Consider the following 17,143-nt stretch of genomic DNA (forward strand, 5'->3'; position numbering starts at 1 on the left):
AATGAAATAGCACTTCACACCAACAAAGAAAACAATAATAGGACCATAAGAGACCCAACTCTAGGAGACAAACTGAGGGTTGCTGGAGGGGAGGGGAATGGGGGATAGGGTAGCTGGGTGATGGGCCCTAAGGAGGGCACTTGATGTAATAAACATTGGGTGTTATATGTGACTGAGGAATCACTAAATTCAACCCTTAAAAGCACTAATTAAAAAAAAAAAAAAAAAGAAACTGAAAAAAAAGAAAAGAAGAAGAAATACAGGGATACCTGTCTGGTTTGGCCAGTGGAGCATGCAACTCTTAATCTCAGGGTTATAAATTTGAGCCCCACATTAGAGACTACTTAAAAAAAAATCCTTAAAAAGTACAGATGATAACAAGTGTTGACAAGGATGTTAAGAAATTGGAGCTTTTATAAATTGCTTTTGGGAATGTAAAATGATATAGCCACTTTGGAAAACAGTTTGATAGCGCTTCAAAAAGTTAAATGCGGGTTACCATACCCAGAAATTTTATTCCTAGGTATGTACCCACGAATTAAAAATCTATGTCCCTATGTTCATAACAACATTATTCATAGCCAAAAAGTGGAAAAAACTCAAATGAATTTTCAAATGAAAAAATGAATGAATTGATAAACAAAATGTGGTGTATCCATATGGTGGGCTTATCGTTCAGTCATGAAAAGGCATGAAATGATGATTCATGCTACATGGATGAGCTGTAAGAAAGTTATGCTACATGAAGGAAGTTTGACACAAAAGCCACATACTATGTGATTCCTCTTATAAATGAAGTGTCCAGAACAGGCAAATAGACAGGAAGTAGATTAGTGGCTACCAGAGACTGGGGGAAGAAGGTAATGGGGAGTGACTGCCAATGGGATTGGAGTGAGTTTCTGGGAATGATTAAGATGTTCTGGAATTAGATATTGGTGATGGTCGCACAGCTTTATGGATAAACTGAAAACCCTGAATTGCACACTTTAAAAGGATGAACATTACAGTATATGAATTATATCTCAACTTAAGAATTAGTGTATTTAACCAAATTAGCACAATAAAGGAGAAAAATAATGAGATCATCTCAATAGAATGATGTAGAAAAAGCTTTTAATAAAATCTAATACTTATTCATGATAAATACTCAACATACTAGGAATGGAAAGATATGTTCTTGAACTGATAAACATCACCTATAACAGAAAACATCATAGTTATAGCAAGATATTGAAAGATTTCTCCCTAAGATTGGGAATAGCTCCTAATCCTACTTATAGCCAATATTGTTCTAGAGATTGTAACTGTTGTAATAAGGCAAGAAAAGAGGTTGTAAAGGCTGAAAGGGAGGAGATAAACTGTATTTACAGATGATATGATTGTTTATGTAGAAAATCCTAAAGAATCTATGTTTATTAGGATTAATAGAAATATATAGGGGCACCTGGGTGGCTCAGTGTATTAAAGTCTCTGCCTTCAGCTCGGGTCATTCTTCTGGGGTCCTGAGATCGAGCCCTGCATCAGGCTCTCTGCTTGGCAGGGAGCCTGCTTCCTCCTCTCTCTCTGCCTGCTTCTCTGCCTACTTGTGATCTCTCTCTCTCTCTCTCTTTGTCAAATAAATAAATAAAATCTTGAAAAGAAAAGAACAGAACAGAATGTTAAAGACCAAGAATAGAGCATACATTCTTGAAGGAACAAAGCTGGAAGACTTACACCACTAGATATCAAGACTTCTTATAAAGCTGTAGTACTATATCATTATTGGTGCACACATAGACAGATACACCAATGGCACAAAATAGATCAGAAGCAGATCATACACACACACATACAGTCACTTGGCTAAAAACAAAGGTGACTCGATTGTGCAGTAAGGAGTAGATGACCTTTTCAGTAAACAGTGCTTACTCAGTTGGATATTTATTGCAATATAAACCTTAATCCTTATTTTCACTACTTAAACAAAACCAATTCCATAAACATTGCATCATAAAGGTGAAATGGTAGGGCACCTGAGTGGTGCAGTCGGTTAAGCGACTGGCTCTTGGTTTTGGCTCAGGTTGTGATCTCAGGGTCATGGGATTGATCCCTGTTTCAGGCTCCATGCTCAGCACAGCGTCTGCTTAAGACCCTCCCCCTTTCCCTCTGTCCCTCCACCCTGCTTTCTTTCTTGCTCTCAAATAAATACATAAATCTTAAAAAAAAAAAAAAAAGTGAAAGGATAAAACAATACAACTTCCAAAAAAAAAAAAAAAAAGGAAAATATCTCCAATACCTTGAAGTAGGGTAAAATTTCTTAAAACATAAAAAGTATTACCCAGAAAGATAAAGATTGATACATTGGATTACATTAAAGCCAAAAGACCCTATTGAGAATAAAAACCCAGCCACATGGTAGGGGATTATTCAGGCAATGCAAAGATCTGACAAGGGACCTGTATCGAGAATCCGTTTTTAAAACTGCTACAAATCAATGAAAACAAACAGGTAATCCAACAGAATAATGGGCAAATGACTTGGACAAAACATCACTGAGGAGGGTATGCAAATGGCTAATAAATGTATGATAAAGGGCTAAACGTCATGAATCGTTCACGAACTGCAGGTTGAAGCCACAATGCCATAGCATGACACATTCAACAGAATGGTGAAATTAAAAAGATTGACAACACCGAATGCTGGTAAGGATGTGAAGCAACAGGCTCCCCCCTAAACCTGGCAAGATGGACATTGGTACAGCCCCCTTGGAATGTTACTTGACAAAATCCATTAAAACTGAACAGGTGCAAACCCAACCACCTAGCACTTTCACTCATAGGTATATATTCAATAGAAATGTAAACCTCTGTGCACCAAAATATGTGCATATAGCAGCTCTACACACAGGGGACCAAACTCTGTCTATCGACAAATTCATAAATTGTGATATAGTCATCAATGGGATGCCTTATAGAAATGAAGAGTAACAAATCACATGTGAAACGATGAATCTCAGAAGAATAAGGGTGAGCAAAGCAACCAGATACATGAGAACATATTGTGTGATTCCATTTATATGAGGTTAAGAACGAGCAAAATGAAACGTGCTATTGGAAGGAAGGAGCGTGCATGCCTGGAGGTGTGAGGGATTCACTGGAGGAGACAGAGGGCCCCTGCAAGTTTTGGTCAACTTCTTGCCTTTGTTAAGTGGTTATGCCCTCTTCATGGAGATTCCTTGAGCTGTACATTTAGGACTGCATTTCTCTGGAAGTATATTATGTTCAATAAAAACAACACAAAACAAGCAAACAAAAATGTATGTGAACATAGGTGTTTTTGAGTGTCTGAGTTTGGCAATCCTTGAGGGCTTCTGGCATTTCCCATAACTTACCACATTACTTGGAAAGGAACTTCCACAGCAAAGGCTGCTGTGGGACCCTGCCCCTGAGTCTTCTGGCCAACATCTGTTCTGATTAGCATATGTCTCTCCCAGCAGGATACCCCTGGTGCGGGACTAAGCGACTGCCCAAAGGTGTCTTTAGCACTGCGCCCTGCAAACTCAAAGGTCCTGGACACTTCTCTGGTCAATGTGGAATAAAGGAAAGAGCCCTGGCGGCAGGGGAATGAAGCTGATGGAGCCCTGGAGTTGCTGTGAAGAGGGACCCAGATGCAAGTGACTGTGACCAGCTGAGGGGGGTAGAGTCCAAGGCATGAAGCAGATCCCCCATGGGGAGAAGAACGTGTAGAGACATAGCCTCAGAGTCTTCGAGGATGTTCATGGTAGCATTGTTTACAAGTCATTTGTGAATCGAGTAACGGGATTAATCCTATTCCTGCTAGGACACAAGCTTTTCCTCTAAGTTATGAAAAAGTAGTTCATGTTTCTTGTTTTATTTTATGTATTTGTTTCTTTTTCTTTTTCAGCTCATGTTTTTGATGCCTACACCTATACATACAGCAGTGCTCTGGGAAGCATACTGCTGTACCTCTGGCGGAACTGGTTTTCCACGTTGTGTAGATGCACAAAACACAAGCTGCTCCATTCTCCCTGCAAGCAGGAAACAGACCCTCCGTCCTGCCACTCTGGTCTGCAGCACAGGGACCTGACATGGAGTCTGAGAGTTGGAAAGCCCACTGGAGGTCACCTGGTCCAGCCTGGTCCAGGCGGAGGGCTCAGTCTGTGATTCTTGGCCCCAGGGAGTAAGGTAAATGGAGAAAAGTTGATTCGCTTCTCCTGGGGTAACTCCTACGTGAAGGGGAAAAATAACAATGGATAATCCTAGAGCTTTCCAGAGGCAACACCACCTTATGGATCTATTGGCTTCCAATACTGAGGAGGTAAAATGCTAATAAAATGCCCTGTCTGGAACCAAAAGGTGAGGATAGCTCTAGGTATCAGGATATTACTGGTTTGCCTCCCCACTTTTAAGACAATAAAGAAGTATTGCTTTTACTTCACTCTGAGACCCCAAAGGGAGCAAAAATTCCCCTTTCTGTTAGATCCAAGATCCTCAAGCGTTTTGTTTCAAATGTTGGGTTCCTTTTGGGGAGGGAGGAACATAAACACTTTTGGTATTTGATGTGTGTGTGTGTGTACACAAAGAAAGGTTGCTTCCTGCCTCTCACCTCCCTGCGATACAAGTCTTTGCCTCTTTCTCTGAACTTGTAACTTTCAGCATTGTGCCAGGGGGCACGCAGTTTCTAGGTTGTCGGTTTTCCAAGGTCATCCTTTGAGACGAGCTCACTGCTGGATGCATCCGTAATAAGTCAGACAAGGGTTTCTTCGGCTGACTTAGTCGGCTCTTCTCCTCTGATCTGAACCTGCTGAGGAAGTCTCTGTGCATCCTGTAGCCTGTAAGTGACTGTAAATTCCTGAAAGAGAATGAAAGCAGAGTTTAACGATTCTGAACGCCTGGTCCTTCTCTCCTCTCCTCTCCCTCCCCGGCCTTTGGTGAGTGTGAGAGGATGTGACAATGTCTGGAGGAGTTGGTGGAGAGAGAAACAGTGGCCTGTGGGTTGGCACTCAGAGAAAGAGGTTATCCTAGGATGAAATACAAACCATATCACATTGATTTTCCCTTTGGGGGGCCCGGATATCACATCCTTCCATTTCCCTCTAGTCCCTGCCCGCCATCGACAGGGAAGCATTAACAGGGAATAATCAATGGTGTTCTGTCCTGAAAATAAAAGGCTTGTCATGTCTCTCCATTTGGTGGAATGGATGTGGGACCAGGGGTCATGTGGCCAGCTTCCATCTGTCTCCTGACACAGGCACTGACTCAGACATGCTTTCCATCCAGAGGGCTGCAGCCCACAGCCAGGTGATCGCAGACTCTCCATGGGCATCAGCAAAAACGAGACTTCAGTGTCTTTGAACTCTTGTGTTAGGAGCTTGGCTAACTATCAAGATGGCAGCTTAGGAGTGACTTTAATGAACGTTAATTTCTGGGTTACATAATGGATTGCTGTTCCCCAACGTGATGGTCGCTGTGCTTGCGATTGAAGGAATCTATGTATTTACTGTTCTGCAATAGAATCACAGAATTTCAGTATTAACAGGGACTTAAATCTGTGCTCCAGTCCTATTTCCCATCTGATGTGTGAATTTGTTACAATTTTCCTGGTAAACTCAACAGCCACCTGAATGCTGCTGCTTCCCAGTATTGTTCCTTCGTAGTCTGAAAGCTCAGCTCTTAGAAGGCATTTTCTTACACTAACCAAAATCTGTTCTGGCGCTCATGGTCATGACCCTACTGTCCTCTCCATAGGCTCCTTCTTCATTCACTTAGACCCAGTTTCCGCTTGGTTTCCATCTCCTGATTCCTTGTCATTCACAATCCTAATACATCCCTTTAGATTTAACCCTTGTTTTGGTCAAACATCAGAGCCAGAGTCTCTGGCTTAGAAGCATGCCAGTGGCCTTTCCCTTTCAAATTCCTTGTGTAGCCTCCTTCTCCCTAGAAGTAAGGGGGAAGCATCCACTTCCATTCTCTGTACTTGTGTCCACTTAGCCAAAGACTCACTTTGCTGGCTTCAGAAGACAATGCTTGGACTTGTTTTAAAATAATGCTAAGCAGTGGGATTTATCTCCCCTAGATTGATGGAAGGACGGCCTCCAACAGCAAGAGACGACACCAAATGCACACATTTCAGAGGGGAGTGCCCTGACAAGGCGGTTCTTCTAGCTAGCCAAGTCCTGCCCGTCCTTGCCGACTGCCACTCCTGCTTCCTGTCAGTCCTGCAAGGTCGCTGATGCTTTCCCAGGAAAGTCCACTGTTTCCCATCAATGGATGGAGAGTCTATGGCTTATAACAATGTAACTGTAAGAAAAACAGAATACAGACTTTAAGACTTTACACAGCCTACTGTGTCTCAGCTTCTAGCTCCATTAACACAATTTTCCAGGTTTCCTGGTTGGTACCTCTTCTGACATCCTTCTTCCAACCATTAAGGAACAGCCCGACATTGTGCCTGATGGGAGAGCATTTGGAAATCCTCTGTTGAATTACAGATATATTATATCCAAGAGTCTTAATAATCATGGCAAAGGTAGAAATGATGTCACTCTGATGTATGTGTGTGTGTTTTGTAAGTGAATCCATATAACATCCCAGTGTTTGCCATTTGGTTTCCTAGGGCTTTTGGAAGGTCAATTAGAATTTGAAGCTCTTGCATGGATGTCAGTAATAAGCCCCTGTATTTGCAAAATGAACCAGCAATGGGACCTTGAGAAAATCTATTTGAATCTTAGTGTCTTCATCTGCAAGATTGATGGAATAATTCTATCTATCCTACTTATAATTCCAAACCTCTGTTTGGGGCTTTACCATTTAGCATTTATTCTCTCATTTGGTCTGACCATACTGATTATTGCAAAGAACAAAGAAGAATTTGTGTGAAAATGCTTAGTGAAATGTAATGCATTATATCTAGGCTGAAGTTTGTTATAAAAGCCCCAACCTCCATCTTCTAGAATCTTCTATCCTCCTGGTTGCCTCTAAGATCCCTGACAATAATTTAGCAATCCCATTTGCAAGGGTTATCAGCATCCTGGAAAGTAATTCATTGAGGTAAGCGACTTTAATTCATTAGAGTAGCTAGGGAACAGGTGCACTTTTTATAATCTCTTCACTCGGGGCTTTAATTCTCTCTTATCAACATTTGTGTTACCCATCTCATGGCAGAAGATGTTATTTGACAGAAAAGATGGAAGCAAATTAGGGGTATAGAGGTTCTGCCTTCCTTCTGATAAAAATCACCACCATTCCTAAACAGTGGCTCCTGTAATCTTTGTTTTCCAACTGGCCCTAAACTTAACTTTAAAAAACAGAAGCCATTTTTTATGCTTTTGGCTCTTCTTCTTGCAAATTTCACCTCAATGCTGGCTTCAGCCTTCTGACACTCTTTAAACCAAAACCCATCTTATTTATTAGTTTTCGTTCACATTCCACTCTGCCAGGATTTTGGAGAACAGAATTCCATGAGAACATGTGCATTATTTAGGGAAGTGCCTTGAACACTTTGTCAGTTCAAGACCCCTTTGCCTTGCTGAAGCCTTAGTTAGTTAGTACTAACCTGGAAGTGATCGCAAGGGTTTGCCAGGTCATATGAACTGTTGGAGACTCACATGAACTGTGAGTCTCCAACAGAGACGGTCATGAGCTTCTCTTCCCCAGCACCACCTGTCACTGTTCTCTGCGCTTCTTGGTCCTTGCTCTGGAGGTCATTGGTTCTGTGTTTCTTCTTTCCACACTCTGTATTTGTGCTTGTCAGAATGCCTGCAGCTGCTTAGACGTCCTGGCATTGCCTCTCCCTTTCCTTTTGGTGACATCTTTAGTCACGTAAGTTTGAGCTTTTGAGAATGGTCAAGAGGTATCTTTATTATGCTATGGAACTGTTGCTGATATGGCTAAAATTTATAAACCAAATGCACACATTTCTGATTATCAAAGGAAGTTATACATATGGGCATACTGTAGACCATTTGAAAAGCTAAGAGATGTAGAGAATCCTAGCACTCCAAAAAAGCTACCCATTGTCTACATCATTCATGTAGACATTATTCTACATGTATTCCAATATTGACATACATATAGTAGAAATACTACACATCAAATATTTTGCTTTGGACATGTTATATAGCCTCCCCCTATTAATATATAAATTCTTTGTAAGTGCTATATTTAATGTCTGCATAATATTATATACGTGAAATATAGTGCTATTATTGAACTATTATTCTGTTTTTCCCACGATTTTTTAAAATTTTGTAAATAACTCATGCAAATTAAAGGAGCACAATCCACAAGACTGCCCACATTTCTTTTTAAGCTTTTTTTTTTTATGGAGAGAGAGAGAGTCAGAGTAGGGGGAGGGAGAGAGGGAGAGGAGGAAGAGGGAGAGAGAGAGAGAAAGAGAGAGAGAAAATCTTAAACAGGTTCCACACCCAGTGCTCAGCCTGTTGTGGGGCTCGATTTCACAACCCTGAGATCATGACCTGAGCTGAAATCAAAAGTCAGATGCTTAACTGACTGAGCCACCTAGGTGCCCCTACCCTCACTTCTGATACTGACTGCAAAGTTAGGAAGAGTTCACAAGACTACCTTCACTTATGACACCACTTATAAGTTTGGGAATTACCAAGACTGTCCTGAATTTTGATAATTCATTAGAAGGGACTCAAAGAACTCACTATTAGCAATGCTATTCATGGGTATGGCTTGTTACAGTTAAAAGACACAGATGAAAGCAGCCATGGAAGAGATTTCAGGAAAGTTCCAGACATGGCGTTGTTATTTTGTCCAAAGTTTTTATTGGAGCTCCATGGTTGACTACCTGTGTAGCTGATCTTAACCTCCAGCCCCTCTAGATATAGACTGGATACTACATGGCCCAAAACCCCCATCATAAATCACAATGTTAGACTGTCTTGTGGCCAAGGCCTCCACGTAAGCAAAGACACTCTTATCAGGCAGGACATTCCAAAGACATAGGGATCAACTCCCAAAGCTGAGGACAAAGACCAGTTGGGTAAGGTGAATTGTCTCATATGTTCTATAATATCTTTGTGCATAAACTGTTCAGTTTGATGCCTATAATTTAGAGTACATGTCCAAAAATGGAATTATTGGATCAAAGGATATGAACATTTTTTTAAGGCTCTTGATACGTGTTATCAAAATGCTTTCTGAAGAGTATACCAACTTATATCCCACTCCTCCCTCGCCTCCTTCCACAAATGTATCAGAATATCTGTTTTTATCACATTCTCACTTGCAATGGATATCATCACTAAAAAAAGAAATTGGTAATTTGATAGACACAGAATGGTATCACATAATTTTCATTTGCATTTCTATGATTACTTTTATTTTATTTTATTTTCTATGATTACTGGTAAGGGTATATACCAATATGTTTATTTTTAAAGCTTTTGTTATACAGGATTTTGAGCACCCACAAAAGTTGACAGAATATCTTAATGAACTCCCTCCCATATGACCATCATCCCAACCCCATAACCACCAACCCCTGGAAATTCTACCTCGTTGATATCTCCACCTTCTGTCACTCCTGTAATTTTTGTTTGTTTGAGAGAGAGAGAGAGCACAGTGTGGGGTAGGGGGTTGGTGTGGGCAGGAAGGGGCAGAGAGAGGAGGAGAGAATCTTAAGCTGGCTCCACGCCAAGTGCAGAGCCCAGCACAGGGCTCAATCTCACAACCCTGGGATCACGACCTGAGCCAAATCAAGAGTTGGCATTTAACTGACTGAGCTATTAAGTCACCCCTTATTCCCATAGTTTTTTAACGAAAAGCGCCTAGACATATCATTTTCTCTTTCCTATTTCAGTAAGAAATTCTAAAAACGAAGGGCTCTTTATTAAAAGACCATAAATACAATTATCTACAGTTAAAATTAACAATAATTTCTTAATGTCATCAAATATCCACTTGATATTCAAATTTCCAATTGTTTCATAATTATCAGAATTTTTTTTTTACATTAAAAATTCAGAATACAAGCGAGGTCCAGATATTGAGATTTGTAGATATATCTTTTAATCTAACGTGTAAGATTTACGGGGCAATTTCCCCTCTCCCACCCTCCCTTCCTTCCCTGCCCCTCACCACTTCCCTCTTAAGATGTGACTTGTTGTTCACTGCTGTATGCCTAGTGCCTAAAACCGAGTCTGGCTCATAGTAGATATGGTAAACAGGCTCCAAGATGTTCCCATGAACCCCACCTCCTGCTGTCTGCTTCTTTGTGTAATCCCCTCCTCTGGACTGTGACTTCCTTCTAACGCATAGAATATGGCAAAAGGGATGAGCTCTCACATCCATGATTGTATTATATGAGACTCCATTTTCCTATCAGCCTCTATTTCTCTCCCCCTCTCCCTCTCCATTTTGCTTGTTTTGAAGAAACAGGCTGCTAGGAAGGAAGTGACCCAGTTGGAGAAGCTCACGTGGCAAGGAACTGTGAGCAAGGACTCTCTAGAAGCTGAGGGTAGATTCCAGCAAGAACTGGAAACCAGGGGAACCTGGGTAGCTCAGTCGGTTAAGCATTCGCCTTCCAGCCCTGGGATCGAGCCCTGCATCGGGCTCCTTGCTTAGTAGGGAGCCTACTTCTTCCTCTCCCTCTGACTGCCATTCCCCTGCTTATGCTCTTTCTCTCTCTGTCAAATAAATAAAATCTTAAAAAGAAAAACAAAAAAAAAGAATCTGATACCCTCAGTCTGGCAAGTGCAAGGAAAACCTGTGGGACCTTGAAAACACTTTTCTCACTAAAGCCTCTGATGAGACCACGGCCCCAGCCAACACCTGGATTATGAGACCCGTAAGCAGAGAATTCAGCCAAGCCGTGTGTAGCCTTCTAACCTACAGAAACTACAGATTATGAATGTGTGCTGTTGAGGATTGCTGAGTTTTTGGTAATTAATTAAGTGACATAGAAATGAAGGCAGCAGCTGTGCACTAAACCGATTGAATTGACCAAGTGAATATATAGGAAGGCTACTCAGACACTGGTCAGGTACTCTGCTCGTAGGTGAGGAGGTCTTCCGATGGTTGACAGATGGCCAAATTCCACCACCACCCACTGCCTCATGAGATGGTTTTACCCACGTCTGCACTGTGTGAGCTGGTCAGGCCCTCTGTCTAGCCAGGCAACTGTGCTGTGCTCCAGCGTTGCCTCAAGCCATTCCTGACCCTTCCTGCACCATCTCCTCTGAGCCTGCTTACACTGACCTCAGGGTGAGTTTCTGGAGGGTAAGGCCCCTCATAGGAGCCCTTCTAAGGGTCTGAATCTTCTCAGTAGACCTAATCTGTAATGTGGACAACACTGAGCGGATGGCTTTTGGGTATCTGTCTCCACTTTATTTGTCCCTTGGCTGTTTCTGCCTTTGATAAAATTTACCTTCTCCTCTAGACATAGCAGCCCTGGTATGATCCTGGATGGTTGTAAATTGCTCCAAACGAAAAGCTTTTGAGTGGGGCATAAGCATAAAGTCTTTTGCTGACCCTGTGTGGTCACCAGGAGGAGAGGCCACCCTGGGAAACTTCCTTGTCCTTCTACCCAGCAGGGGCCATTCTCCTCTGTCTCCACAAACCCTCTATTCTCACATTCTCTCTACTACCTCCTTTATTCCAGCCTGGGTGTTTAAAAGCAATCATTGTCAGAATATGCTGTTTAATGTGTTTTCATTTTTTATTGTAAAAAGAGGAAGCAAGGGCTAGCGGTAAGATTACAGATGAATAATGAAAGAATCCCTCACAGCTGTTCAGGGATATATATTTTTCCTGCAATGAAGCGAGACGGATTCCCATCGCAGCTCAGAGACTTGTTCCATGCAGCCCCTCATCTGTCATGTTCTGAGGGGAAGGGGCAGGTGGAGAAGTGTCATTATGAATGTAACTGGGCTCAGAAGTGACTGGTCAAGGTTGACACTGCCGTCCTGATGGAGCTGTTTATGGAAATTTTCCTGGGAGGCACTGCCGGCTGGTGGCGTGCCCCCCCCCCCGACAGCCCCTGTGCTGTGGCTGGTCCCCAATTCCTTGCTCACCAGCCCACCTTGAAGCTGAAAGAAGTCCCCTCCAAGAAGAATACCCCACAAGATAGGAAATCAAAACAGCGAGTATTTCCTGACTTTTGCAATGAGCCTGCACCAGCTGCCCCTAATTGTCTATATAATTTCCTGTCCCCAAACTGCCAGCCTGTCTCCCCGGGATCTCTGAGCAGAGTAGAATCAGGGTGGTCTTTCTCTGGAGCGTGTGCATTATTACCTGGAAAGGGAGAGATACCTGGGATCTGGGCGGCCCGCCTCAGGTTTGCCAATCCTTCATGGATGCTGACTTCATCTTAAAATGAGAAGACTGAGGAGGACAGAAAGAGGTCCAACTCATAAGACAGAGAAGCCAGACCTCAAGTTCCTCTCCCCCTCCCCCCGTCCTTTTCCTAACCTCAGGAAACAACTTGTGCAAAGAGTTTTTCTGCCACGAACCGCTTTCCTTCCCCCGCTCTCCGCTCCTGCTTTCTCAGAAGCTGATCCTGATGGCGGTGCCTACCCCACGTCGGCTGTGGTACAGCGGGGAAGGCCCTGCTGGACCCACGGCTGTCACTCTGCCTCTCCCCTCAGGTTGTCAGTTTGCTTGAGGAAAGAAACTATGCCCCCAGCCCCCCACATACAGTTTGAATTTATTTTCTTATTGCCAGCCTCATTCCTGAAAGCGCTTGAAATATCTGACAAAAATGTGAATGGTACAGTGAGGTAGATAGTAAGGAGGAATGCCAGGCAGAGGAAATAAAAGCCGGAAAAATAAGACAGCCTCGTGAGGCTCTTAGGCTAAAGGCTGATTGATGTTCACTTGCTAATTTGGCTCTGAGTTTTCTGGAAGAAGGCAGCGTAGTCAACATTCCCTTCATGGTATGCACAAGTTAAAAAGCAAGCCACAGATATCTGTCAACTCACAATGGGGTTACCTCCCGATCAACCCTTCATAAGTTCAAAATATTGTAAGCCGAAAATGTATTTAATCCACCCAACCTACCAAACATCATAGCTCAGCCTAGCCTACCTGGAACGTGCTCAGAACAGTTCCATGAGCCTACAGCTGGGCAAAATCATGTAACACAAAGCCTATTTTATAACAAGGTGTTGGATAGCTCATGTAATTTTTGTTAAGATTTATTTATTTGAGAGAAAGAGAGTGGGGGTGGCGGTGCAGAGGGGCAGAAGGACAGCGAGAGAAGAAGTCTCCCCACTGAGCGTGGAGCGCCTTGCGGGGCTTGATCTCCCAACCTGGAAGATCATGACCGGAGCTGAAATTAAAGTCAGGCGCTCAACTGACTGAGCCCTCCAGGGTCCCCAAACGTCTCGCCTAATCTATTGAACACTGTACTGAAAGTAAAACAGAAAGGTGGTGTGGTACAGAATGCCGTAAGTGGAAAATGATCCTGTGGCGAGCAGGAGCTTCGGCTCGCTGTCACTGCCCGGCATCACGAGGAAGTGTTGCTGGCCCGGGAAAAGGTCAAAATTCAAAGTTTGACGTAGGATTTCTACTGAATACGTATCACTTTCTCACCATTGTTGTCAACAAATTGGAAGCCATCCTTGTTGGGTACCATCTGTAGTCTGGGAGAAAGTTCTGAAGTAGCAGACACATCTCTGGTGCGATGTGTATTCTTTTAGAGCTGTGAACAATGCCATCACTGATGTTGAGTTTTGTGCCGCATAAAATTATTTAAAATGTTTAACTTTCTTAAGGCTACTGTAAAGATCACTGGTGTTTGCATTCAGCGATTGTCTATAGATAGAATTGATGTCTTACGGACTCAAGTTTAAAAATACACAATTCTAAGTGTGTAAACCTGGCGATTCACAGACCTATACCCCTGGGGCTAATAATACATTATATGTTTATAATTTAAAAAAAATAAATTTAAAAAAATACACAATTTTTTTTCTCCTCCTCACCCTCCTTATCCTCTTCCTCTTCCTTCCTCCTCTTCTTTTTTTTTTTTAAAGATTTTTTATTTATTTATCAGAGAGAGAGAGGGGGAGAGAGCGAGCACAGGCAGACAGAATGGCAGGCAGAGGCAGAGGGAGAAGCAGGCTCCCTGCCGAGCAAGGAGCCCGATGTAGGACTCGATCCCAGGACACCGGGATCATGACCTGAGCCGAAGGCAGCTGCTTAACCAACTGAGCCACCCAGGCGTCCCCCTCTTCTTTTTTTAAAAGATTTTATTTATTTATTTGACTGATAGAGATCACAAGTAGGCAGAGAGGCAGGCAGAGAGAGAGGAGGAAGCAGGTTCCCCGCTGAGCAGAGAGCCCGATGTGGGACTCGATCCCAGACCATGACCTGAGCTGAAGGCAGAGGCTTTAACCCACTGAGCCCACCCAGTGGCTTACTCTTCTTCTTGAAAGAACTCTAGACATTTTCCACTTTCTGGAGTCAAGGAACCTGGGCTCTTGCAGCCGACTCAGTGGTTGTCGGCATCATTGGGCTGTGTGTGTTCTGATCTCTCTGTGTGTGTTTCTGTGATTCTGTGTTCGTGCATGAACAAGAATAAATGCAAGTGTCCAGCCAACTACTTTACTAATGTCAACCTTAAATAAATGGTGTTTTAATTAAACAAAGATAAGTTTATTTGGGAATGGCAAGGGATTTATAATTCAGGACAAGCAAACTATGATGAACCAGAGGCACATCCAAAGAGACAAAGGAGAGGCTAGCTTTTACTAGGTTCTAGAAGGAGACTGGGGAGGGCTGTTTTGACAATAAGTTCATTGGAGGAGAATGAGTTTGAAGTTATGGTGGTTTCTCTCAGCCGCAAGTGGTGGGCAGTTTGCTGTTACTGAGGCCTGTGGAAAACTTCCTTCTTCCTGCCAGTCATGTTGGTTGAAATGATTGATAAAGAGTGTGGCAGCTCTCTCCTTTCATGGCTTCTTGACTCCTTTTTTTTTTTTTTTTTTTTTTTGAGAGAGAGACTGAGCAAGTGTGTACATGGGGTAGGGGGCAGAGGCAGATGGAGAGGGAGAGAGAGAATTGTAGAACCTGTTTCGGGGCTTGATCCCACAAACCTGAGGTCATGACCTGAGCCGGAATCAAGAGTCAGACCATCAACCAACTGAGCTACCCAGATGCCCCATGGACTCCATTTGTAAATCAGGCTTCCTTTATTCATTTTTCACACCAAGTGATCGTTAAATTAAATGCAGTGAGTTGGGTGTAGGATTTTTCTAAGAAGTGATTTTCAAATTTGAACATACATGAAAATCTCCTAAAAGCCTTGTTAAAACAGCTGGGCCCCACCTCCAGACTTTCTGACTGAGCCGGTCTGGAATGGGTCTGAGAATGTGTGATCCTCACAGGTTTCTAGGTGGTGCTGTTGCTGTTTGTCTAGGGAGCACACTTTGAGAACCACTGTTTCAGAGAAACTTCTTTTCATTTCCTTTCCCCTAAACCATCCTAGGTTGAGGAACCAGTTGTGGTCCATCTGGAAGTTCCCATCTGATTTTCCTTCCCAGGCCAGACAAAAAATAGCTTTGTCTTTTGGCTAATAATCTGAATAATCTGAATCCAAACTAGAAATCTGGCTGGGCGGGGTTCAGAGGAGCTCACACTGGAGTTATGAGAAGCCAAATGTTTAGACTATGAGTGCACACGCATTGTTCTATTCTATAACATGCCATACCACACTACACCATTCTATACTAAATGATACTACTCTGTACTATTCCCTATGCTATACTTTGCCCATTATTTTATACCAACTACTATTGGGTGTTTCCACAGTTCTCATTTGGGCAAAGTAACATGTAGTGCCACTCAAATGCTTGAGAGTGTCCTGAAAATTAGGGAGAGAACATTATCTATGCGTGTGTTAGAAATAAGTATATATATATACATATATATATATATATATATATATATATATGTATATATATATAAAGAAACAAGTATATCAAAGCGGGTGGCAAACTAGAAAAACTATTTTGTTGGGTAAAGATTCAGGCTCCTTTCCCAATGCTGTCATCTGAAACCAAAATCACTTACTAGTCAGAGTCCATTTTGGCCAGAGTCTGGCCACTGTCACCAACCAGATAGGGTTTCAGGAGGGCAAAGAGGAAGCAGGGGTGAAATTTCTTAGCCCTATAACACCTGCATTGTTTGGACTTGGCCATCTTTGCTGGTATATCTATCTTCTCTGGTTCTACTACTGGTGCCAGTCAAGTCAAGAGCAGGAAATCAGTACCTCCCTGTGGTGGTTTTAAAATATGTCCACTAAATTCTTTGCTATTCCTCCCTTCAGAGAGTGAAGCTTCATTTGCCATTCCTTGGGTGTAGTCTCTAAGTAGTGACTCTATTATAATGAGCAGAATATGACAGAAGAAATATTTTACCTGAAACTTGATAACTTTTGAAGGTGAGTCATAAAAACTTTTCAATTCCTTCCTCTTTCCCCACCTTCTAGGATCATTCAGTCTGGGGGAAGCCAGCTGCCATGCTGTGAAGACCTCAAGCAGCCTTAAGGAGAGGCCCATGTGACAAGGAACTCAAGCCTCCTGCCGATAGCCGGTGAGTGAGTCACCACAGAAGTGGGCCCTCCAGCCCCAATCAAACCTTCAAATGACTACAATTCCAGAAAACGTTTTGACTGCAGCCTGAAGAGAGAGCATGAGACACAACTGTCCAGGTACATCTTTCCAAATTCTTGACCCACAGAAACTGTGAGATAATAAAAGGTTATTTGTGAATATCTTCTCCCCTTTAATAGGTTGCTTTTTCATTTTGTTGATGGTTTCCTTCCCTGTGCAAAAGCTTTTTATTTTGGCGCAGGCTCATAGTTTATGTTTGCTTCTGTTTCCTTGGCTCAAGGAGACAAATATCTAGAAAAATGTTGCTAAGGCCAATGTCAAAGAAATTGCTGCCTTTGTTTTCTTCTAGGAGTTTTATGGCTTCAGGTCTCACATTTAAGCCTTTAATCTATTTTGAGTTTATTTTTTGTGTGTGGTATAAAAAAGTGGTCCAGTTTCACTCTTTTTCAACACCATTTGTTGAAGAGACTGTCTTTTCCTTAAAGTATATGTTTGCCTCCTTTGTCATAGATTAGTTGACCACATTATGTAGGTTTATTTCTGGGTGCTCTGTTCTGTTCCACT

Source organism: Mustela nivalis (assembly GCF_964662115.1).
Source record: "Mustela nivalis genome assembly, chromosome: 6".
NCBI lineage: Eukaryota > Metazoa > Chordata > Mammalia > Carnivora > Mustelidae > Mustela > Mustela nivalis.